The following is a 24,583-nucleotide window of genomic DNA, read 5'->3' as shown; positions in this document are numbered from 1 at the left end:
ATGACAATTGTAGTGACAATTTTTTCTTTTAAACAAAATAAATTATTAAGAATTAAGATATATGAGACTAATTATGTTAAAATAATTTTTCTACATAATAATAAGCAATATAATCAAAAGGCAAAGAAAAGCACCAGATTGGGAAAACATCTAAGGCAAACATTACAAATAAATACTTGACATTTAAAATAGATAAGAAATTGTTAAAAATTTAGAAGGTACTTCCTAGTCAATAATGAAGTAAAATGTCAAAGAATATAATCACATAGTTTTCAAACCATGATGCATAAAATGTTAATAATCCTTTTGGAAAAAAAAAGTTGACCTTACTGAGAATCAAATAATATAAATTAAAAATACTCTTAGGGAGTATATTGTATCCATCAATCAAAGTGACAAAAATAATTTGGAACACCAAAACATGATGTTTGTAGGATCATAAAGAAACAGGAATACATTCCTTGCTGGTGACATGAAAAATTATTATAATATTTTTAAAAGTAATTTAGAAATTCATCATGAATTACAAAAATAAACATACCATTCCGACCAGTTATTTCATGTTGAGAATAGACCCTAGAATTGTTTTGGGCTTGTTTCATAAACTGAGAACCATTTGGCTAAATGTTTTATAACAATGAGAGAAAAGACCATATTTGGGCTCTTCTGAGAGACATAAAGTAACAGAGTAAGTTTAGTTCCAAATCCCCAACCTAAGTTTTGTTCCTTGAAAGTTACATAAAGTATTGGAATACTACAACCTGATTGGTCAATTTTGGTGTAACCTGATTGGTCAATACTGTAGAGGATGGGAATACTGGAAAGTGCTTGGTCCATATTGGTGTAACTTGATTGGTCAATTTGGTGTAATCTGATTGATTGATACTGCATGTAAATTGGGAATGGGGATACTGTAATGTGATTGGTTAAAATTAGGTAGAGACATATTGGGAAAATTGTAAACTCTGAGTACTTGAATAATGAGGAAAAGAGGGAGGGACCCTTTGCATGCTAGGAGTAAGTATAAATAGAAGTATTAACCCCCCGCTTTGGTATACTTTCCGCTACATTCAGGAGAGTGCCTACCTTTGTGAACATGTATTAAAGAAGCCTTCAACCACACTCTGCTGTACACTTGGATTATTTGAACTGCAATACTTATTTGAGCTGAAACACATTTGTTAGCTGCATTTCTAACAGCAGCATTATTTTTTTTAATTCGAAGTAATCTTTAATAATAGAGGATGATTAAATAAATTGGGATGAATATATGTAATAGAGCATAATGATGCAAATAAGATCAACAAGTCTAAGGAATAAATAGACATATGGAAAGACCTTTGTGAAAAAATGCAAGCAGAAAAAAGGAGAAAAATATTACAAAATAAATATAATATACCACTTAAGAAGATATGTAAAATATAACCCCAATAGTTAAGCAAAGGATATTAATAAAAAGCTTTCAAAAAAGAAATGCAAATGAGTAACAACTACATGAAAAAATGCCTTGAGTCACTAAAAATCAAAGAAATGAAAATTACAACTGAAGAGTCCCCCTACACCTGTCTTTCACTTACTTACTAAAGTATGTAGTCTGACTGCCTCACTACTCCCCTCAAACAACTTGAGTGGATCCCTTTGGTGTTCTATATGTAATAAAAAACTCTGTTTGGGGTCTTGAAATCCTTTCTGTTTTAGCTACAGCCTGCTTTTCCTGGGTAATTGCCCATTATCCCCTTTCATGCACTCCCCATGCCATCCAAGTTGTTCCATAAACAACATTCCATTACTTCTTGTCTTCTTACCTTTGCAGAAACTAGCACCATTCATGGAATACAATCCTTCCAGAACTCTGCTTCATAGAATGCCTACTTTCCTTCAAAGCTCTGCTCATGAGTCTCATCCTTCAGGAAGACTGTCCTGTACTCCTCAATCCAGTTACTAGTGCCCTTATCAGGATTACTATATAAATATTCATTAATTAATTTTCAGAGTATATGTTGTTTCCCCTTCTAAGAGCTTGATGATAGCAACTGCTTCATTTTTCTGTGTGTTTCTGCATCTTCAATGACTAACACAGTGCCTGGCCTTTTTTTTTCTTTTTTATTGGACATATGATTTCAAAGGTGTGGGTAGCTCCTAGCAAGGAACTCCTTCCACCAGTGCAGATATGACCCTGACCTGTAATTCAGAGTCTTGGAGTCTGTTCAGGTGCCCTGGGAGCTTAAATGACTTTCCTGGAAGCCCCAAAGCCAGTATGCATAAGAGGTAGTACTTTACCAAAGTTTACTCTATACTAGCTCTCACAGAGACAAAGCTAAATAAATGGTTGTTCAGTTGAACTGAACTGGCAAAGAGTGACAAAAGAAACAAAGTTAAATAGTTAATTTTAGAAGGTATGTGGAAGAAGAGGCACATCAACATACTAGTGGTGATACCATGAACTGATTGCTCCAAGCAATCAAAAAAAAATTAAAATCCATTTGTTCAATTCCTTGACAAAGTATTCTCACTATTGTTCAAAGAGGTCAATGACAAAATAAAAATTTTATGTACAACAAAATAGTAATAGCAGCAGGTCTTTGTGATAGTAAAATACAGAAAGCAAAGTGGATGTCTATTAATATTAGAATGGCTAAACAAATTATGGCATACAAAAGCAGTGGCATATTAACTTACCTTTAACAAAAGTGGTATATAAAAATTCAGGGAAATAAGGAAGACTTATATGAAGTGACAAAGAAAGAATCAAGAGCAAATTCAGTGACCACAAGAATGTAAATTAAAACATCACGAGGCACTTAAATTTAAATTAACCACAATGAACCATCTTGGTTCTAAAAAATAGAGGACATAGCAGAAATTTCTCCTTTCAATAGGCAGATGAACAACTACGGATGGGAGGGAGATGTAGGACACATTGCCAGAGATAGTTGCTTTGTTGGTTGGTCTTACTTAAGCATTTCCTTTTAACAAGTTAGAGTGCAATAGGGAGATGGAGTAGATAATAAGAAATGAAGGTGAATGTGTGTATATATATATATATATATATATATATATATATATATATATACACACATATATACATATACACACACACATACATAAATATGTATATATGTATGTGTGTATGTATATGTATGTATATGTAAAAATACAATAAAGATATACATATGCATGTCATTTTTAATGAAAAAAACGTGAATGGACTAAAATCCCCTTTGTGTCCAAGGCAGATGACTGAAAACTTGTTTTAAAATTTTATGATTTAGAATTCATTCATTTAACTATGTATTGTTTCAAAGTATCTAAATAATTATACTGACATTTAGTACTAAATTTATAATATAACTTTTTTTTAAGTTTGCTGGATTTTCTTTTTTTTCCCTGATAATTTTGTGCTGAGCAGGCAATAAATCAAAATTTTTCCATGAGTAACTTTCCCTTGGAGACAGGCATTTTTGGAATATACTGGATTCTTTCAAGTGATCATCAGTATGCTGAAGCATTGTTTCTACCTCAGACACTAAACAATATATTTTATTTTTAATTTTTGGTATGGACCTGCGATTTCATTGATGTGGAGTACTTTCTGGTATAGAAACTCCCAATATCAATACAGACCTGCAACCTGCTTATAACTTTAATCTGAGAGAGTTGCCAGAGCACTAAGAGCTTGCCCATGGTTAGAAAGACTATATGTGTCAGAGGTAAGATTTGAATCCAGGTCTTGTAAGGCCAGCTAGCCTTTTATCTTCTAAGAGAGTCTTGTTTTCCTAGTGAGGGATATGGCAACTAACTAGGCACAGACTTCATATGTCATTTCTCATCAATGACCGATCTGAGCTGTAAAAAAATAAAATTTCATTTTAACATGTAAACTTCTAATATTGGCGTGTTCATTCATTTTCATTATTTTGCAAACTGAAAAGTAATTTCCACAGGTGGGAAACATCATTCACAAAGGTTTCTCATGAAGCAACAGCTGGCAGTTTCTCATTGCTCAGTATGACAGCCAGAAGATGATTTAATGAAATTGATTGGGATTAATTTCCAATGAAGCCAGCTCCCAGAGCAAAACTCACACAATATCCTGAGCACTAGACCATGACTTTGGATAGTTAAACACATATAAAGTGAAAGAAGCCATTTTCTTTCTGTATTTTTAAAAAATTTTCTAATCAAACAATTAGCAACACTTTTAAAATAAAGGAAGTGGGATTAAAGCTATGCAGAGGGAAAATCTGCAGAAATAGAGTCATAATTTCAATATTTTAAAAGCATATAATTTGACTATGTACTGGGTTTTATTTTTCCATAAATGAATTCTGGAACCTTAACAGATCTGAATTTTTAAGCTATATTTGTATAATTATTCGTTCAAAGAAACCCCCACTTATAATAATCTGAAGCAACATTGGATTTAAGCAAATCTGTTTTAGCAACAAAATGATCGTACATGATTCTGGCTCCAAGTGACACTTTGAGAAGCTTATCCATGAGGCAATTTCTTTAGTGGTTGACTATCACTTACATTCAATTAATAGTTCTACTGGAATCCACCAGAATAAGGAAATGGACAGATTGATTCTAATGGTATTCAAAAGAAGAGAGAACACCAAAGGCTTGGAAAAAATCATAGACCTTATTACCAGAAAGATGACAGAATATCAATAATTATTGACTTATATACATATTTTCTATCTACAAATGTCTTATGAAAACATACTATACATGCATCAAGGGAATCTTTTATAATAATTTGAATATGAGTAATGAATAATAAAGAGAACAATCAGTCTTTTACAAATAACATTCTTCAACAGATTACATTTTTACAGTCACATAATTAACTGAAGTATGCCAAGAAAACAATATCTAATTGTACTCACTGCTTGTTGAATAACTTTAAAGCTTTTTATTCAATAGATAACAATAGTGCCTTAAAGACTCTACTCAAAGCAAATGTCCCCTGCTGCACGGCAGTGTCAACATCAAAAAAGGTTAATTTAAAAATGTAACAACAGATAATTCTGATGACCCTCTAATTATTGACACCATCAAGAGTCATAACTCAGCAAGAAATATACCTGCCAAAGGTATTTGCCATCATAATGGAATATGTCTAACGCACTGCCTAAAAGAAAGAAAGGTCTCCTTTGGTGCCCGCTATGTTCCAGAGTCTCTGGTTTGCACTAATATCGAGGAATGAGGGAGAGAATTACATGTTTTATCCTTGAATCATCCCAATTAACTACTGATTAAACTAATCAGATAATTAATTAATCTCTGCTACACAATAATATTGAATTGTTAATTATTAAGGTTGTTTTTAGGATTTTTTAAATCAGAAGATATGAATTTGAGTCCTTCTTTTGACTGATACTGAGCCTTCAGTCCTCTTCCATAAACAGGATTATATTGTAATATGTGCTTTACCAACCTCAAAGGGCTATTGAGGGGAAAGCACTTTCTAAGTGGTAAAGTATTGTAAAAAATGTCAACAAAAGCTATTATCATAACTAATGTCTTACCTGGGATGGTTTCCTTCACTTCAAAATGGCCCAAATGAGTTTCTAGGGCACTCTCATTTTAGAAATCTCTTAACCTGTTTGTAATCTTGTTTAGAAAGTTGCATTATTAATGAGTCCATGTGAAGTTACTTCAGTCCAATTTAAATTTAGCACAGTGAAAGAAAGAAAGCACTCTAACTATTAAGACAAACTCTGAGGTGATAAAGGAGGGTTTTTTCTTTTCCTTTTTCTATTTTATAGGGCACCACCTTCCTAAGATCCTCTGAATAATATGCCAGCTCATGCCCTGAAACTCTAAACAGCAATAAAGAAGACAGAGATTTCTCTAACTATTTTAGTAACAAGCCTTTTCAAATTTAGCAGCTTGTGGTTTCCTACTAGCATAGATAAACAAATGAGCAGATGGAAATCCGTTCAAAGTCACAGGGTGCCATTATACACTTTATCAATTAAACATAATTCTCCAAGGCCGACAGAGGGACTTATCATAGTTGAAGACAATCTTATAAATTTGAGTGCATTTTAAAAAACGGTTCTATCTTTTACTCCTCATTGCTAAAAAGCTGCCTTTGTAGTTACATAAAAGTCATATTTTCATAGAAGTAGATTTACGTCACAAATTAAGACCTAGTTCCGTTAGTTGGGGGTGGGGCACAAGGAGAGACTCAGTAAAGAAATTAAAGAGGAAACTTATATGTTTCTTCTTTTCTTAATCAAACAATATGCCTTAAAATAAATGGCATCGTATAATGGAAAGAATTCTGGGCTTGGAGTCAAAGGACCTGGATTTAAACACTGGTTCCGACCCTTACTAGCTATGTGACCTTGAGCAAATCACTTCACTTGTAATCCAGAAAATGAGGTGTTCATACCAGATGACCCTTTTCTTTCAACCCTCAATCTATGATTATAAAACAAAAAGGTAATGACACATATTCCTTTGGACCTTAAATACTTCTCAACAACAGTGACTTTATAGTTCCTGGCGTGAAACTATTTAAACCACAGGGCATTCTCTTCTTTAATGAAATTCAACTGAAATATGTAACCAAGGGAAAACTTAAATCAGAGTCTAGGCTCAACAATTTGAGGGCAAGGGAATTGAAACTAAAGTGCTATCCTAGGACTCAGAGCTGGAAGAGATATGAGAAAACCTCATCCAGTCAACCCTCTCATTTAGAGGAAAGAAACTGACATTTAGAGAGGGTTAGTAACTTCCCAGGACTATATTGCTAGTATATGCTTGGAAATGAAAACCTAGGTCTTCTCACTCCAAGTCTGGTGCTTATCAAGTATACAAACACATCCGCACAGTAAATTCCATGTGGCTCTATATGATATTTTGATAGCACAACAACAAATGAATATATAAGAAGTCTGGTCAGCATCTTGCCATCAATACACAATCAGTGAGATGCCTCTTCTATAAACAAAAGTTCGTGTCTTTTCTCTTTAGAAAATAGAAGTGATACAAACAAACCAATGCTGTGTAAAATTAGAGGAGAAGGAGGCAAATGGATAGGGGGGAGGGTCTTTACAGAAATTTTCTGATGAAACCGCATTCCTAAGATTTATAAGGAAAGTGTTCAAATTTATAAGAATGAGTCATTTCCCAATTGATAAGTGGTCACAGGATATGAATAGGCAGTTTTCAGAAGAAAAAAAATCTAAGCTATTAATGCTCATATAAAAATTATATAATCCATTCATAATTAGAGAAATGTACATTAAAACTACACTGAAATTCTATCTCATACCAATCAGATTGGAAAAGTTGACAAAAAAAGCAAAAGGGTAAATGTAAAGCAACAGTGAAAAAACAAGCACATTAATACAAATTAGATTGTAAACTCATTGAGGGCAGGGACTCTTTTTGCCTTTTTTTTTATAACCCCAGCACTTAGCACAGATGAATAATGGGCATTTAATAACTGTTTATTGACCAACTGACAGTAAAAATCTGAACTTGTCTAGCAATTCTGAGGAAGCAATTTAGAACTTCTCCCAAAAAGGTATTAAAATTGTGCATACCCTTTCGCCCAGCAGTACCAATACTACATCTATACTCCAAAAGAAATAAAAGGAAAAGAAAAGGAAGCATATGTACAAAAACAAACAAACAAAAAATGAAGTGGTTCTTTTTTTGGTTGAAAAGAATTAGAAATTGAGGAGGTGTACATCAATTACAGAATAACTGAACAAGTTATAGTATATGTCTGCAGTGGCTATTATCATGCTGTAAGAAATTATGAAGGGGATGGTTATACAAAGTTAAAAGAGCAGACCAAGGAGATCAATTTTTTTAAATAGCAATATTATAAGGGCAACTTTGAATAACTTAAAAACTCTGAATAATACAAGGACCAATCATAATTCAGAGGACTCATGCTGAAACTTGCTACATACCTCTTCTACTCCAACCACAATATAGACACACAAACATATGCATATTGTGTTTCACACAGATATATGTGTATATATACACCATACACATCTTGCCATGCAGAAATGTGTTTAATTAATGATGTATATTTGTAACAGAGGCTCATTAATGATATATATTTGGTAACAGAGGCTCATTAATGATATATATTTGTAACAGAGATAATTTTTAAAATAAAATAAAAATATATTTTAAAAGAAATTAACAAGGGTAGCTAGGTGGCGGAGTGGAGTAGAGCACTGGCCCTGGAGTCAGGAGTACCTGAGTTCAAATCCAGCCTCAGACACTTAACACTTACTAGCTGTGTGACCTTGGGCAAGGTCACTTAACCCTAATTGCCTCACTTAAAAAAAAAAAAGGAATTAACAGTGATAGTTGTTGTTCATATGTTGAATAAAAGTCATTGCTGATAGCTGAGCAATCCTATCCATGACAGAATTGTAATGTATTAATAACTTCACTGCCTGTCACCATAGATTTTAAAAATGCAAAACATCCATATTTCTACAAATTCACTATCAATATAATGATTTTGGCATGGTTAGTAGGTCTAGAATTTGACATCTGCTAAGCAATTTCACCATAGTATAGAAGTCAATGTGGTCTAGTTAGTCATCTCACATTTGATGATGCCATGTTAAAGCTTTGGAATATCTTAGGATTACAGAGCTCAAAAATCCAAAGAAGCAGTGGAAGATGAAAGTGCCCATGGTATAGAGCACAAATTACAAACTCAAAGATGATTTTCAGAAAAACCTGTTAAGATTACATGAACTGATGCAGAGTGAAGTGAGCAGAATCAAGAGAACATTGTACACAGTAACAGTAATATTGTATAATGAACAACTTTGAATGATAGCTATTCTCTGCTATACAATGATCCAAAAACAATCCCTATGGAATCATGATAAAAAAAACTTTACTTCCAAACAAAGAACTAACAGAGTCTGAATACAGATCAAAGTATACTATTTTTTCTCTTTTTCTTTCCATCCAAAAAAGGTAAATAATAAAACAATTCACATCTTGAAAATCAAGCTAAACCACATTCTTTTTTATTAATTAATATATTTATTTAGAATTTTCCTCAAGTTACACATATAAACAAATTTTCACATCGATTTTTAAAACTTTGTTTTCCAAATTCTCTTCCTCCCTCCCTCCCCACCCTGCCCTTAAGAACTCGAGCAATTCAATATAAGTTACACATGTATAGTCATGTAAAACATTTCCACATCAGTCAAGGTGTGAAGAAAACAGACAAAATAACTTTAGAAAGAAACTAACAAAAAAAAATTATACTTCAATCTGTATTCAGGTACCATCAGTTATTTCTCTGTAGATGGATTGCATTTTTCATTAATCCTTCTGGTAGCATCCTGCTAATCATTTCTTACAACACAATAGTGTTCCATCCTAATCTTATCCCACAATTTGTTCAGCCATTCCCCAGTTTATGGGCATCACCCCAGTTTGAATTCAACATTTTTTTAATCTCTTTAGGATACCAGCCTAATAGTTGCTAGGTTGAAAAGTATGCATAGTTTTATAGCTCCTTGGCCATAATTCCAAATTGCTCTACAGAATGCTTAAATCAGTTTATAATTTTATCAAGAGTGTATTAATGTCTCATTTTCCAACTATCCCCCACAACATTTGTCATTTTCCTCTGCTGTCCTATTCTCCAATCCAATAGATATAAGGTAGTATACAGAATTTTTTGGACCAGAACCTCTCCAATAAATAGTGAGTTAGAGCATTTTTTTTTCATATGGCTATAGATGGCTTTGATTATTTCATCTGAAAACTTCATGCCTTTTGATCATCTATCAATTGTAAATGGCTCTCATTTGAACAAATTTGACTCAGTTCTCTATAAGTTTGAGACCTGAGGCCTACCAGACAAACTTGCTTCAATTTTTTTTCAGTTACTATAGCTAACTGTATTAACCTCCATCCTATTCCCTTCCCTTGATATTTGCTCTATTTTCTATCTTCTTTCATATTCAACTCATACATGTGCCCTCTGTCTAGGTATACTCCATTCAGCTGCCCTAATAATGAGAAAGTTCTTATGAGTTAGAAGTATCATCTTCCTATGTAGGAATGTAAACTGTTTATCCTTTTAATAACCCTCATGATTTCTTTTTCCTGTTTGGCTTTTTATGTTTCTTTAGGGTCTTGTATTTGAAAGTCAAATTTTCTATTCAGTTCAGGTCTTTTTGTCATGAATGACTTAAAGTCTTCTCTTTCATTGAATTCCAATTTTTTACCCCTGAAAAATTATACTGTTTTGCTGAGTAGGTGATTCTTGGTTGTAATCCCAGTACCTTTTCCCTCCAGAATATAAAATTCCATGTCTTCCGATCCTTTAATGTTGAAGCTGCCAAGTCCTGTGCAATCCTGACTGTGGCTCCATGATATTTAAGTTGCTTCTTTCTGGCTGCTTGGAGTGTTTTCTCCTTCACCTGATAATTTTGGAATTTGGCTACAATATTCCTTGGAGTTTTCCTTTTGGGGTCTCTTTCAGGAGGTGTTCGGTGAATTCTTTCAATGACAATTTTATCCTCTGATTCTATAATATCAGGACAGTTCTCCTTGATAATTTCCTGGAATGTGGTGTCTATACTTTTTCTGATCAGGGCTTTCAGGTAGTCCAACAATTTTTAAATTATCTCTCCTGGATCTATTTTCCAGGTCAGTTGTTTTTCCAAGGAGATATTTTATATTGCCTTCTAATTTTTCTTTCTTTTGGTTTTGCTTTATTGTGTCTTATTTTCTCATAAAGCCATTTGCTTCCATTTGCTGAATCCTAATTTTTTTTGGTAGGGCAATGAGGGTTAAGTGACTTGGCCAGGGTCATACAACTAGTAAGTGTCAAGAGTCTGAGGTCAGATTTGAACACAGGTCCTCCTGAATCCAAGGCTGGTACTTCATCCACTGTGCCACCTACCTGCCCCCTCAATCCTAAATTCTTAAGCAATTATTTTCTTCAGAGAGCTTTTGCACCTCCTTTTCCATTTGGCCAATTTGGCTTTTCAAGCTATTGACTTTTTTTCATGACTTTCCTCTATCTCTCTCATTTCTCTTTCCATTTTTTCTTCTCCCTCTCTTACTTTATATTCAAAGTCCTTTTTGAGCACTTCCATGACCTGAGACCAATTCATATTTTTCTTGGAAGCTTTGGATGTAGGAGTTTTGACTTTCTTATCTTCTTCTGAGCATGTATTTTGATCTTCTTTGTCACTAAGAAGCTTTCTAGGGTCAGCATTTTTTGTGTGTTTGTTTTTGGTGAGGCAATTGGGGTGAAGTGATTTGCCCAGGGTCACACAGCTAGTAAGCGTTAAGTGTCTGAGGCCAGATTTTAACTCAGGTCCTCCTGAATCCAGGGCCAGTGCTCTATCCACTTCGCCACCTAGCTACCCTGTGTCTGCTCATTTTCCTAGACTATTTCTTGACTTTTAACTCCTTCTTAAAACAGGGAACTACTTCCAGGGTACACTGTCCCAAGCTTCAGGGGATCCTAGGTGGTATGATTTAAGGAGACGCACGTTCTACACTCCCCTGGCCTGTGCTCTGGTCTGTAAGTAACAATAGGACTGCTTGCTCTTTAACCTGGGAACAGAATTCTGTTTCACTGTGGTTGCAAGCTCCATTATGCCTGTGCCCTTCCCCAACCTGGGCTGCCACTCAAGACTGCTTCCTGGATCCGAGCACAGACAATACAACAGAGTTCTGCCTCAGTGCCAGCAGAGACCCCTGCCATCTCCCCCTGGCCAACCACTCGACTCCCTCACCAGACCATGAGCTGAGTTCCAGAAATAGTCACTGTTGCTGCCAATTGAGAAGCTCCAGAGGCCCGTATTTCTGGTACAGGCTCCCTGGGGCTGGATCTGTGCTGATATGACACAGGTCTGGTTCCACTCTCACCCCAGTACAATTGACCTTTCTTGCTGACCCTCTAAGTCATCTTTGGCTGGAAAATGTCTCATCCATCCTTTTGTGGGTTCTGCTGCTCTAGGAATTGTCTTATAGCATTATTGAAGGTATTTGGAGGATCATGGGGAGAGCTCCTGGAAGTTACTGCCTTTCCTCTGCCCTCAGCTTCATATTGAAATCTTTGCTGTTATATGTGTGTGCCTGGACTCCCTTGCTCCCTGAAAGGAATTTTGCTAAACTACTTTCTAACAAAGTGTGAGAACCCTAACAAATCATGAAAAAATTATATAAAATAAATCACCAAGTATTTGAGAAGGTACAGGCTCTACCACGGTCCTAGAATGACCACCATCCTTCTGTGTAATTTAATTTCTAAATGTGGGTTCTAATCTGTCCCCCCAGTTTTGGGGGGAAACTGACTAAAATCACTGATAAACAAGTTTAGGTTTTTTAAGGGTTTATTGAAAGATAGTAAAAGAAAGAGAAAGATTGTGAACAGATTTCCTATAACCTGGTGATCCTAACCTTCCTAAGCTCCCACTTCTGAAGTCAACTGCCACCACACTGATGTCTTGCAACCAAAAGAGCCTGAGCTCTCTCAGCAGTGTCTGCTTCCTCCTTTCCTGTTCCCCTCCAGAAATGAGAGGTTCTTCAAGCTAATTGGTTCACTGGGCCTGAAGGTGGTCAAAGTTCAAAGTTGTTAGCTTCTGAGAACCATTACTTTCTTAAGTACCCTTAAGTACCAGCCAGATGTGCTTACAATCTAGTAAGCAGTCAACAGTCAGTTGCCTTATCCAATTCAATTTAACTCAGTCTCCAGGTGGGCCCCTGAATATCTGCTAAATCTCATCTATCACATTCCATTATCTTGACACACTTCCTCTCTTATATCTATTGAATCCTAAGCTTTGTCAAGGCTCAGTTCCAGTGTCAGCATAACAAAAAGAAGCCTTTCCTTATATTCTTAATTGCTCATACTCTTTTACCCCAAATAACTTTATGTTTTTCTGAATCTATTTCGGATTTTCTTATTTATGTAAATGTCATTGGGACCCACCCTAATAAAATGCAAGTTCCTTAAGACCTTAGACTGTTTAGATTAGTTTAGAAAGTTTATATTGACCAACTAGCTATCAGGACAGACATACCTAAGAAAGTAAGGGGAGATAAATTCTGTAGCAGGAAAGTCAATTAGGCATGGCTACTACCTGCCCAGAGCTAGAAGATAAGATAAAACCAAAGGTCAGGAGCATCATTTCAAAAATCCCCCTTGACTCTCAGGAATATGACAAGCAATTCTAGTTTTCCCCACTGCACTCCAAAAGGGGAACTTTCCAGTTTTCAAGTGGACACCCCATCTATCCTCTATAAAAGTGCTTGCCTTCTCTCTGTTTATAGAGTAGGATGTTTCTAAGCTCCTCCTCCCCAAGGGGTGAAGTCTTCCCACTTGGTCACTTTCTCTAGCACCAAATAAAAGGCGATTTTAATTCTAATTGGACTGTGTGTGAGAGTTGCTATTTTTTTATTGAGGAATACCTAAGAACCACCACTTCTCCCCCACGACAATTTGATGTGGAGAAAGTCTTTGATAAAGCCACCATTCATTTATATAAAATATATGTCAAATATAGCAATAGATGGTTATTTTCATATTAGTATTCAAATAGTATATACTTTGAAATAGGACAGTATCATAAACAATGGAAACTCAAGTTTCATTTCTTTTTGTTAAAGTGTTTTATTAAAGACTGCCTACTCTTACCCCTCTATTTAACATTGTTTTCGACATTTCAAATAGCTATAATGCTTGGAAGGGAATATGACTAAGTGGAACAGAGGATAGGAAGAGCTGTCAATTTAGGAAGAACTGGACTGAAGTCTTTTCTCTAATACATCTTAGCTGGGTGATCATAAGCAGTTACTTATCCTCTCACTGTACAAATTCATCTGTACTTATAGGTAAATTGCTGATCTGCTTCTTTAAGGAAGTTTCAATATTGGGGAGTTCTATTATACTAGTAAAATCACATATTATGACCGACACATGAAAAAAGTAAAGTAGTAGAATATAAATTTATCCCACAAAAATAAACTGTATTACTATGGTATACTACCAAGAAATAGAGGAAATTTGCAAAAAATAAAAATATAATTTATAATTATTATTAAATGTATCATATATTTAGGAATTAAGTAACCAAAACAATGTTACACAGAGATCACTTTAAAAACCGTTTTTACAGCAATAAAGGAATTATATAATGAGCAAGAGGGATAGGCTCCATTCATTGTTCGGTCAAATAATTATGGTAGAGATGTCATTATGTCTAAAACTAATTTAGAGGTTTTATATAATACCATAAAATATCAATCTATTTCATTAAATTAGATAGTCATAGGCAAATATTATTTATAAAAGTAGGTATGAAAATCATGATCTATGAAAAAGAGCTATCAAAAGATGATTATCGGTACTGTATCTTAAAATATACTTTAAGACGATAACTGTAAAAATTGTGTGATACTGAAAATATAATTAAGAGCAGGCTAATAAACCAAAGAATATAGAAATGGAACTAAATTGCATATAAGAGGTTAGTGTTTTTAAAATTCTGTTCATAAAGTTCATCATAGAATGGAGTCATTATTTAATAAAATCCTTGAGCAAAATGGTCTAGCTATATGCCAAAAAAGTAGGGTAGAGACACTTAAAGATGTGTGTGTGTGTGTGTGTGTGTGTGTGTGTGTGTGTGGTGTGTGTGTGTGTGTGTGTGGATGTGTGTGTGGATGGAAGCAAGAGAAAGCAATTAACCACATAAGTACAATATCAGTCAAATTATCAAAATGATGCCTTACAGAGCTTGATCAAACAATTTTTTAAATTATTTGGAGAACAAAAGTTCTAGCCTATCAAGGGAAAAATGCTATTGCACTGAAGGGGAAATAATATGTTGAGACCTAAAATAATATATAAAGCTGTTGTTGATCATTCATTTCAGTCATGTCCAACTCTTTTGTGACCCTTTTGGGGTTTTCTTAGCAAAAATGCTAGAGTGTTTGCCATTTCCTTCTCCAGCTAATTTTACAGATGAGGAACTGAGAAAAACTTACAGGTACTAAGTGTCTGAGCCAGATTTGAACTCAGGAAGAGGAGTCTTCCTGACTTCGGGCGACCACTCAAACCACTGCACACCTGCTGCCCTATGTAACGCCTATATAAATATAAAGCTACAGACATTTAAAAAATTATCATGGTTAAACAAAGACAGAGGAGCGGGATGAGGAGAGGAGAGGGAGAGGGAGAGGGAGAGAGAGAGAGAGAGAGACAGAGGAGAGAGAGAGAGAGAGAGACAGAGAGAGAGAGACAGAGAGAGAGAGAGAAGTAGAATGATGGAACAGATTTTTAAAAAGAATCAAAAACAATGGAACTCAATAACCCAATGTGTAAATGAACATGAAAACATAAATTACTTAATACTAGCCAATAACAGCTAAAATGTATATCAAGTTTACTATGTGTCAATCAAAATGCTAGGACTTTATAGTTATAATTTCATTTGATCCTCACAACAACCCTGGGAGACAGGTGCTATTATAATCCCTCACTTTACAGATAAGAAAAAAAAAATGAGGCAAATAGTGTTTGAATAATTGGCCCAGGGTCACACAGGTAGTAAATGCCTGGGTTCTGGATTTGAACTCAGGACTTCTAAACCCTAGAATGAACACTCTAGCCACTATGTCACCTAGCTGCCCCATAGAAAAGAACTATCTAATAAAATTACTAGGAAAAATTAGAAATTTATCTAGAAGAAAACAGCTTAGAGCAACATCTCATATGTTCCACAATAAATTTTTAAAAGGATATGTGGCTTTTGATATTAAAGTAATACCATAAAAAAATTAAAAGAGAAGTAAACATAACCTTTCCAAAGCTATGGATAGGAAATATATTGGTTTTTTTTGTTTTTTGTAGTGAGACAATTGGGGGTTAAGTGACTTGCCCAGGGTCACACAGCTAGTAAGTGTTAAGTGTCTGAGGCCTGGATTTGAACTCAGGTACTCCTGATTTCAGGGCCGGTGCTCTATCCACTGCACCACCTAGCTGCCCCAGGAAATATATTCTAACCAAATAAAAGATAGAGGTAATTTTAAAAATAAATAAATAAATAACTCTGATTACATGAAACTGAAAAAAAAAACTTCACAAACACAAATTAACAATAGATTAAATGGGGAGAAAAAATCATCACATCAATTTCTCAGATAACAGTTTGCTATCTAAAATAAAGACAACTAACATATATATGACAATAAGCATATCTATATATGTGCATATAGACATAACCATATGAATATGTACTTATGACCAGAAGTCATTCCCCAACAACATTGGTCAAAGGATGCCAACAAGCATTATAAAAATAATTGCAAAATATTTGCAATCATATGAAAAGATGCTCCAAATGACTAATAATTACAGAAATGAAATTCAAAACAACTCTGAGTTCACTTTATATCCAACAAATTGGCAAAGAAAAAAGATGCAAAAATCACTATTGGAGGGGATATGTGAATATAGGTACATTAGTACATTTGTTTTAGAAATATAAATTAGTACTACCATTTTGGAAAATTAAATTTGGAATTATGAAAATAATTTCCTAAAAATAAATAAATGGCTATACCCTTTGATTCAGATCCACTACTTAGTTTATACCCAAAAAATCATTGATAAGATGAAAGTCACCACATACACTAAAATATTTTAGCAGCATTTTTTTGAGATAGCAAAGAATTGGAAGGAAAGTAAATGCCTATTAAATGGAGAAAAGTTAAACTAATTATATTAACTAAAAAACTGGAATATTACTGTGGAAGAAGAATTATTGAATATGATAAACACAGAAATGAATGGAAAAGTTTACACAATCTGATGCCATAGTACATGAATAGAGCCCAGACAACACACACAGTGACTACACTAATGTAAATGAGAATAAGCACAAAACAATTGAAATTAGATATTGCAAATTACAAAGAAAAAAGGATAAGCCCAAAGAAAAGATATTAGAAGACTCTCAGTCCACTACTTTGCAAAGTTGGAACATCCATTATGGGACACTAAATATATTTTCAGATGTTTTAGAAATATTTAATGATATTTGAATTTGTAGATTTTTTTCATCTTCCTCTCTACTTTTATCTTTAAAAAAAAATTCTTTGTAAAGGGTGAACACACAACCAAAAAAAAAAAAAGATGGAATTAAAGCAACTGTTAGGAGCTCTTTTATCCATAAAACTGGTAATCTAAGTGCTATGGATAAATATTTACAAATACAGAAATTGCCCAGATTAAAGGAAGGAAAAAAAGAATACTTGAATATCCCCTACCTCAGAAAAGAAATTGGAAAAAAGTCATGAATGAGCTCCCTAAGAAAAAAAAACCCCGGGACCAGATGGATTTATATATGAATTCTACCAAATATTTTTTTTTTACCTTCAACAAACATTTATTTTATTTTCCATTTAAATGTAAGGGTAGTTTTCAGCATTCATTTTCAAAAGATTTAGAGTTCCAAATTTTTCTCCCTCCCCTCTCCACAAGATCACAAGTGTTCTTTTTATCAGTTCTTTCTATAGCAGTGCATTAGTTCCTTGGGATTGTCCTGGATCATTGTACTGCTGAGAGTAGCTAAGTCACTCACAATTATTCATTGAACAATACTGCTGTCATGATGCACAATGTTCTCTCAGCTCTGCTCACTCAACTATGCATTGATGTTCATTAGTCTTTCCAAGTTTTTCAGGGATGATCCTGTTTTTCAGTTTCCTGTAGCACAAGACCATTCCACTACAATCATATAACACAACTTTTTCCATCATTCCTCAATTGATGGACATTCCCTTGATTCTCATTTCTTACCCTCCACCAAGAGTTGCTATAAATATTTTTGTACAATTTTCCCCCTTTTCTCTTTTTCATGATTACTATTGTTAACTGTCTCCCTTCCATCCTATTCCCTTCCCCATGATATTTATTCAATTATCCATCTTCTTTCATCCTATCAGTCTTCAAAAGGGATTTGCTTCTGTCTGTCCCCTCCCCCACTCTGCCCTTCCTTCTTTTGCCCCTCTCTCTTTATCCCCTTCCCTTCCTATTTTCCTGTAGGGTTGTAGAGATTACTCCACCCAATTGAGTGTGTACATTAGTCCCTCCTTGAGCCAATTCTAATGAGATTGAGATCTTTGAGCCAAGTTTGATGAGTGTTAGGCTCATTTACTGCCCACAATAAATAGATTACTCCACCCAGTTGGGTGTGCCTATTAGTCCCTTCTTGAGGCAGCTCTGAATGAGTTTAAGATCTTTGAGCTTTTTCTGATGAGTGTAAAATTCATTTACTGCCCTGTTCCTCTCCCATAACTTCCCCTACTCCATAAGCCTTTTCCTGTTACTTTCATGTAGGATTTCGCTTCTGCCCTTCCCCCTCCCCCAATGAATTCCCTTCACCCCTCAATTTAACCCTAAAGATGTTATCATCTAGCTAAGTGACACAGTGGACAAATCATCACCCCTGGACCCAGGGGGATCCCAGTCAAAACCTGGCTTGAGACACAAGACAGTCACCCACTGTACGACTCCAGGTATGTCCCCCAGCTCCAATTGTTTTTTTTTATGGTACTCTAGGGTATTGTATTTGAAAGTCAAATTTGCCATTCAGTTCAGGTCTTTTCATCACAAATATTTGAAAGTCTTCTTTTTCATCAAAGTCCCATTTTTTCCGCTGAAAGATAATGGTGAGTTTTGCTGGGTAGGTGATTATTGGTTGTAATCCCATTTCCTTTGCCCTTTGGAATATCATATTCCATGCCCTCCAGTCCTTTAATGTAGAAGCTGCTAGATCTGTGCTATCCTGACTGCGGGATCCACAGTACTTGAATTCTTTCTTTTGCAATATTTGCAAAGAAATTTGCAGCTTGCAATATTTTCTCCTTTGACCTGAGAACTCTGGAATTTGGCTATAATATTCGTAGGAGTTTTCTTTTTGGGATCTCTTTCTGGAGGTTGATTGGTGGATTCTTTCAATTTCTATTTTAGCTTCTTCTTTTAGAATTTCAGGGCAATTTTCCCTGAGAATATCTTGGAAGATGGTGTCTAAGCTCTTTCCTTGATCATGGTTTTCCAGGTAGACCAACAATTTCAAATTATCTCTCCGGACCTATTTCCAGGTCAGCAGTTTTTCCCAGAAGATATTTCACATTGCCCCTCTATTTTTTTGATTCATTTGGATTTGCTTTATTGTGTCTTGGTTTTCTCATAAAGTCACTGGCTGTCATTTGTTTCAATCCTAATCTTAGGCAATTATTTCATCAGAGAGCTTTTGTACCTCCTTTTCCATTTGGCCAATTTGACTTTTCAAGCTGTTGACTTTTTGCTCATGTCTTTCCTGTATCGCCTCATTTCTCTTTCCATTTTTTCCTCTATCTCTCTAATTTTACGTCAAAGTCCTTTTTGAGCACCTCTATGGCCTGAGACCTATTCGTATTTTTCTTGGAAGCTTTAGATATAGGGGCCCTGATGTTGACATCTTCCTCTGAGGGTGCCCTTGGTCTTCTTGTTACTGAAGAAACTTTCTATGGTCCTCACCTTTTCTGTCTGCTCATCTTGCCTTTCTTTTACTTGACTTTTAGCTCCTTAAAGTGGAGCACTGTTTCCAGGCTGCAGTATCCCAAGCTTAAGAAGTCCCAGGTGGTATGAGTAAGGAGAATCAGGTTCTTTCCTTTCCGGCCTGTTTCTGGTCCTAGATAATCCCAGACCAACTTGCCTATCAACCACCTTTGTGTGTTGTGTTGTTAGCTCCAACAAGCCTGTGACCCTTCCCTACCTGGTCCACTGCTACTCAAGCCTACCACCTAGTTCTCAGTAGGGGTGTAAAATCCAAGTTCTGCTTTAGCACCAGCATAGACCCCTGTAGTCTCCCCACTGCCCAGGGCTCAGCCCACTCACCACATAGTGAGCTTAGTTCCAGACAACACTGGTGCTTCACCTGATTCAGAGCTTTGGGGGTCTCCTTCTCTGGTGAGGACTTCCTGAGACTGGATCTGTGTCAGGGTGATTGTGGGGTTGGGCCTCGACTCTGTATCAGCACAGCAGCTCCCTCCTTCTGACCTTCCAAGCCGTCTTGGTTAGAAGATGATTCCAGCACATTCTTTTATGAGTTTTGCTGCTCCGGACATTTTCCTATGACCTTATTTGAATGTTTTTTGGGAGCGATCATGTCATGAGCTCGGGAGCTCACTGCCTTTCCACAAATATTTTTAAAATAATTAATTGCTAATACCATATAAACTATTTGAAAAAATAGGTAACATATGAGTCCGGATTCCTTGTAAGACACACATATTGGTTTTAATATCTAAAACTAGGGAGAGGAAAAATAGAGGAAGAAAACTATAGACCGATTTTTCTAATGAGTTTCAATGCAAAATTTTTAAATAAAATACTACCAAAGTTATTACAACAATATACCAACAAGACCATATAGTATAACCAGATGGGATTTATACCAAGAAGTTAGGGCTTGATTCAATCTTATGAAAACTATAAATACAATTGGTCACAGCAAAAATAAAAGCATCAAAATCATATGATTGAACCAATAGTTGCAAAGTTTTTGACAAAATTGCAACACCCATTCCTATTTATTTATTTATTGGGGCAATGAAGGTTAAGTGACTTGCCCAGGGCCATGCAGCTACTAAGTGCCAAGCGTCTGAGGCCATATTTGAATTCAGGTCCTCCTGAATCCAGAGCCAGTGCCACCTAGCTGCTCTCCACCCCCATTCCTAATAAAAATAACACTAGAAAGAATAGTAATAAATGGAAATTATCTTAAAATAAGGCATATTTCTCTAAAATTAAGAGCAAGAATTATCTATAACAGGATTAAATTTGAAGCCTTCTTTAAAAAAATCTGGGGTGAAGCAAGGATATCTATTATCACCCTTGTCATTCAATATTGTACTAGAGAGGCTAGCTATAGCAATAAGATAAGAAAAACAAATTGAAACAATAAAAATAGACAGCAAGGAACCAAAACTATCACTTTTTTAAAATTAATAAATTAATTATTTTAAGTTTTCAACATTTGTTTAGATAAGATTTCCAATTTCAAATTTTTCTCCCTCCTCCCTCCCCTAGACAGCTGGTAATCTGATATAGGATATATATATATATATATATATAAAACATTAAACATATTTCTGTATTATTCATGTTATACAAGAAGAATCAGAGCAAGAAGGAAAAACCTCAAAAAAGAAAAACAACAGCACCAAAAACAAAAGAAATAGTATGGTCCAATCAGTGTCGATATTCCACAGTTCCTTTTTTTTTTTCTGGATTTGGAAAGCCTTTTCCATCATGAGTACTTTGGAACTTTCTTGTACCATTGGATTGGTGAGGAGAATCTAGTCTATCACAGTTGATCAACACACAATGTTGAAGATACTGTACACAATGTTCTCCTGGTTCTGCTCATCTCACTCATCATCAGCCCACACAAGACCCTCCAGCTTCCTCTGAACTCCTCGTGCTCATGGTTTCTTACAGCACATTAGTATTCCATTACATTCATATACCACAACTTGTCCAGCCATTCCCCAATTGATGGGCATCCCCTCAACTTCCAATTCCTAGCCACTACAAAAACAGAAGCTATAAATATTTTTGTACATGTGGGTCCTTTTCCCTTTTCCATGATCTCTTTGGGAAAAAGACTCAAAAGTGGTGCTACTGGGTCAAAGGGTATGCACAGCTTTATAGCCCTTTGGGCATAATTTCCAAATTGCTCTCCAGAATGGTTGGATCAGTTATAGCTCCACAAACAATGCATTAGTGTTCCAATTTTTCCACAGCTGTCTCCAACATTTATTATTTCCTTTTTGTCATATTAGCCCATCTGATAGGTGTCAGGTCGGTACCTCAGAGTTGTTTTAATTTGTATCTCTCTAATCAATAGTGATTTAGAGCATTTTTTTCATATAGGAATAGATAGCTTTGATTTTCTTCATCAGAAAACTGCCTGGGGCAGCTAGATGCACCAGTGGATAGAGCATCTGGCCCTGGAGTCAGGAGTACCTGAGTTCAAATCTGGCCTCAGACACTAACACTTACTAGCTGTGTGACCCTGGGCAAGTCACTTAACCCCAATTTGCCTCACTAAAAACAACAAACAAACAAAAACCTGCCTGTTCATATCATTCGACCATTTATCAATTGGGAAATAACTTGTATTCTTATAAATTTGATTTAGTTCCCTACATATTTTAGAAATGAGGCCTTGATCAGAAGTACTCGCCATAAAAATTGTTTCCCAGCTTTCTGCCTCCCTTCTAATTTTGGATGCATTGCTTTTGTTTGTACAAAAACTTTTTAATTTGACGTAATCAAAATCATCCATTTTGCATTTCATAATATTCTCTATCTCTTGTTTTGGTCATAAACTGTTCTCCTTCAAAGAGCTGAAAGGTAGACTATTCCTTCTTCTCCTAATTTACCTATGGTATCACCTCTTATGTCTAAATCATGTACCCATTTTGACCTTATTTTAGTATAAGGTATAATATGTTGGTCTATGCCTAATTTCTTTTTTTGGTGAGGCAATTGGGGTTAAGTGACTTGCCCAGAGTCACACAGCTAGTAAGTGGTAAGTGTCTGAGGCCAGATTTGACTCAGGTTACTCCTGAATCCAGGGCCAGTGCTCTATCCACTGTACCATCCAGCTGCCGCTATGCCTAATTTCTGCCATACTATCTTCCTGTTTTACCAGCAGTTTCTGTCAAATACTGAGTTCCTATCCCAGAAGCTGGAGTCTTTGGGTTTATCAAACACTACATTACTAATGTCATTTACTACTTTGTCTCCTGTGCCTAGCCTATTCCATTGATCCTCCACTCTATTTTTTAGTCAGTACCAGATAGTTTTGATGACTGCTGCTTTATAGTAAAGCTCCAGATTTGGTACAGCTAACCCACCTTCCTGTGCATTTTTTTTAAAACTATCACTTTTTACAAATAATATAATGGCATATTTAGAGAACACTAGAGAATCAACTAAAAAAACCTAGTTAAAACAATAACTTTAGCAAAATTTCAGGATATAATGTAAACTCACATAAATCATCATTATTTCCAAATACTATCAACAAAAGTCATCAGGAAGAAAGAAATTCCATTTCAGAAAATCGGGAGTCTACCTCCCAAGACAAACACAGAGACTACTTGAACACAATTACAAAACACTTCACACAAATAAAGACAGATCTAAACAATTGTAGAAATGTAGATTCTATTTGCCACTAGGCTCATAGAATCCATTGTTAAATTTTCAGTCAGAGCATTTATACCTAAAAATATGAGCTTAAATTTATCATTTGGTTGATTAATTAGATTTGTAAAAAGTGATGGGTAAAATGTAAATAATGTAGATTAAACTTAAAAGCATGTTAATTGGACCTTTTTAAAGAGGCAGGTGTTAACATATACTAGCCCATCCATGAAATGGCTAGAGGGTAACTTTTAAAAATATATTTTGCTGGTGAGAAAAGGAACATCAAAGAACAGGTGAGAACACGGCTTAGATTGACAACCATGATAGAGATAATGCTTAAAGCTAATTCTTTTCTTGTTTTCTTTGCTAATTCAAATTTTGGTCAGGACAAGAAAGAAAGAATTAAAAACATTTAACAGACTTTAAGTCATATCCTATACTATTGTGTTGGGTGAACATATAAATGATTAAGGAAAACAAAGGTTTGAATTTTCTGAGATATCTATTATTAAGCAATGCATGCCAATTGTTCTAAGAAAGTGGGAATCATACCTCCTTAGCTTCAGCCTACTGAACACAGAATTATAGGGGAGACAAACTTTTATAAATTAAAAACAATTAATCACAATAAGGCCTAATAATTAAAGGAAACACTATATTTTATTAAGTAATCTGATTTCTAATTGGGTGAAAGTTAGGACTTTCCAAAATGGGAAAGGAAGAGTAAATAGGTACAATTCCCTGAATTCAGAAAATGAGGTCACCCACTCCCAAGTATCTGTAAACAATCAAGGGAACATGGGAAACAATAGCTGATTGATCAGGTATGGAGCCAGCTTTCAGATAAGACATATGGGTTGCTTGAGGTACACAATTGTGAGAAAACTCCTTGTTTCAATCTTTGGATCTCAGTGAGTTTCTGGTCAGCATAACCTAGGTCCTTAGATAAGGGTCTCTAAACAGCTAGGAGAGGTGGTCCACTTTCCTAGCTTCAGCAGTGCCTAAGTTCAAACAATGCAATAAGGTTTTCTTCCAAATCCACAGCTGACTAAAGTTTTCTCACAAGACAGAAAAATTGGACTAGACCCATAATTGAATAGAAAGGGAACTAAGCTAGCTCCAGAATTGAGTCACAAGATGGAGTCAGTGTGATTCACTCAATTCCCACTACCACTAGCTATCCTAATCCCTTCAATTCCCTCTCTATTGATATAAGTACAGCAAAAGATAGGATTAAAAACCTTTCAAGCAAAGATTTATACCCTATGTATGTGCCCCTAAAGTTAGAGATACAGGCTTTAGGTGGGTGTATTTGCATGTACTAAGGATTTAAGT

The sequence above is a fragment of the Dromiciops gliroides genome, chromosome 3, assembly GCF_019393635.1.
Source record: "Dromiciops gliroides isolate mDroGli1 chromosome 3, mDroGli1.pri, whole genome shotgun sequence".
In the NCBI taxonomy this organism is placed as follows: Eukaryota; Metazoa; Chordata; class Mammalia; order Microbiotheria; family Microbiotheriidae; genus Dromiciops; species Dromiciops gliroides.
The sequence above is the reverse complement of the archived record's forward strand: the minus strand, read 5'-3'. Positions refer to the sequence as shown.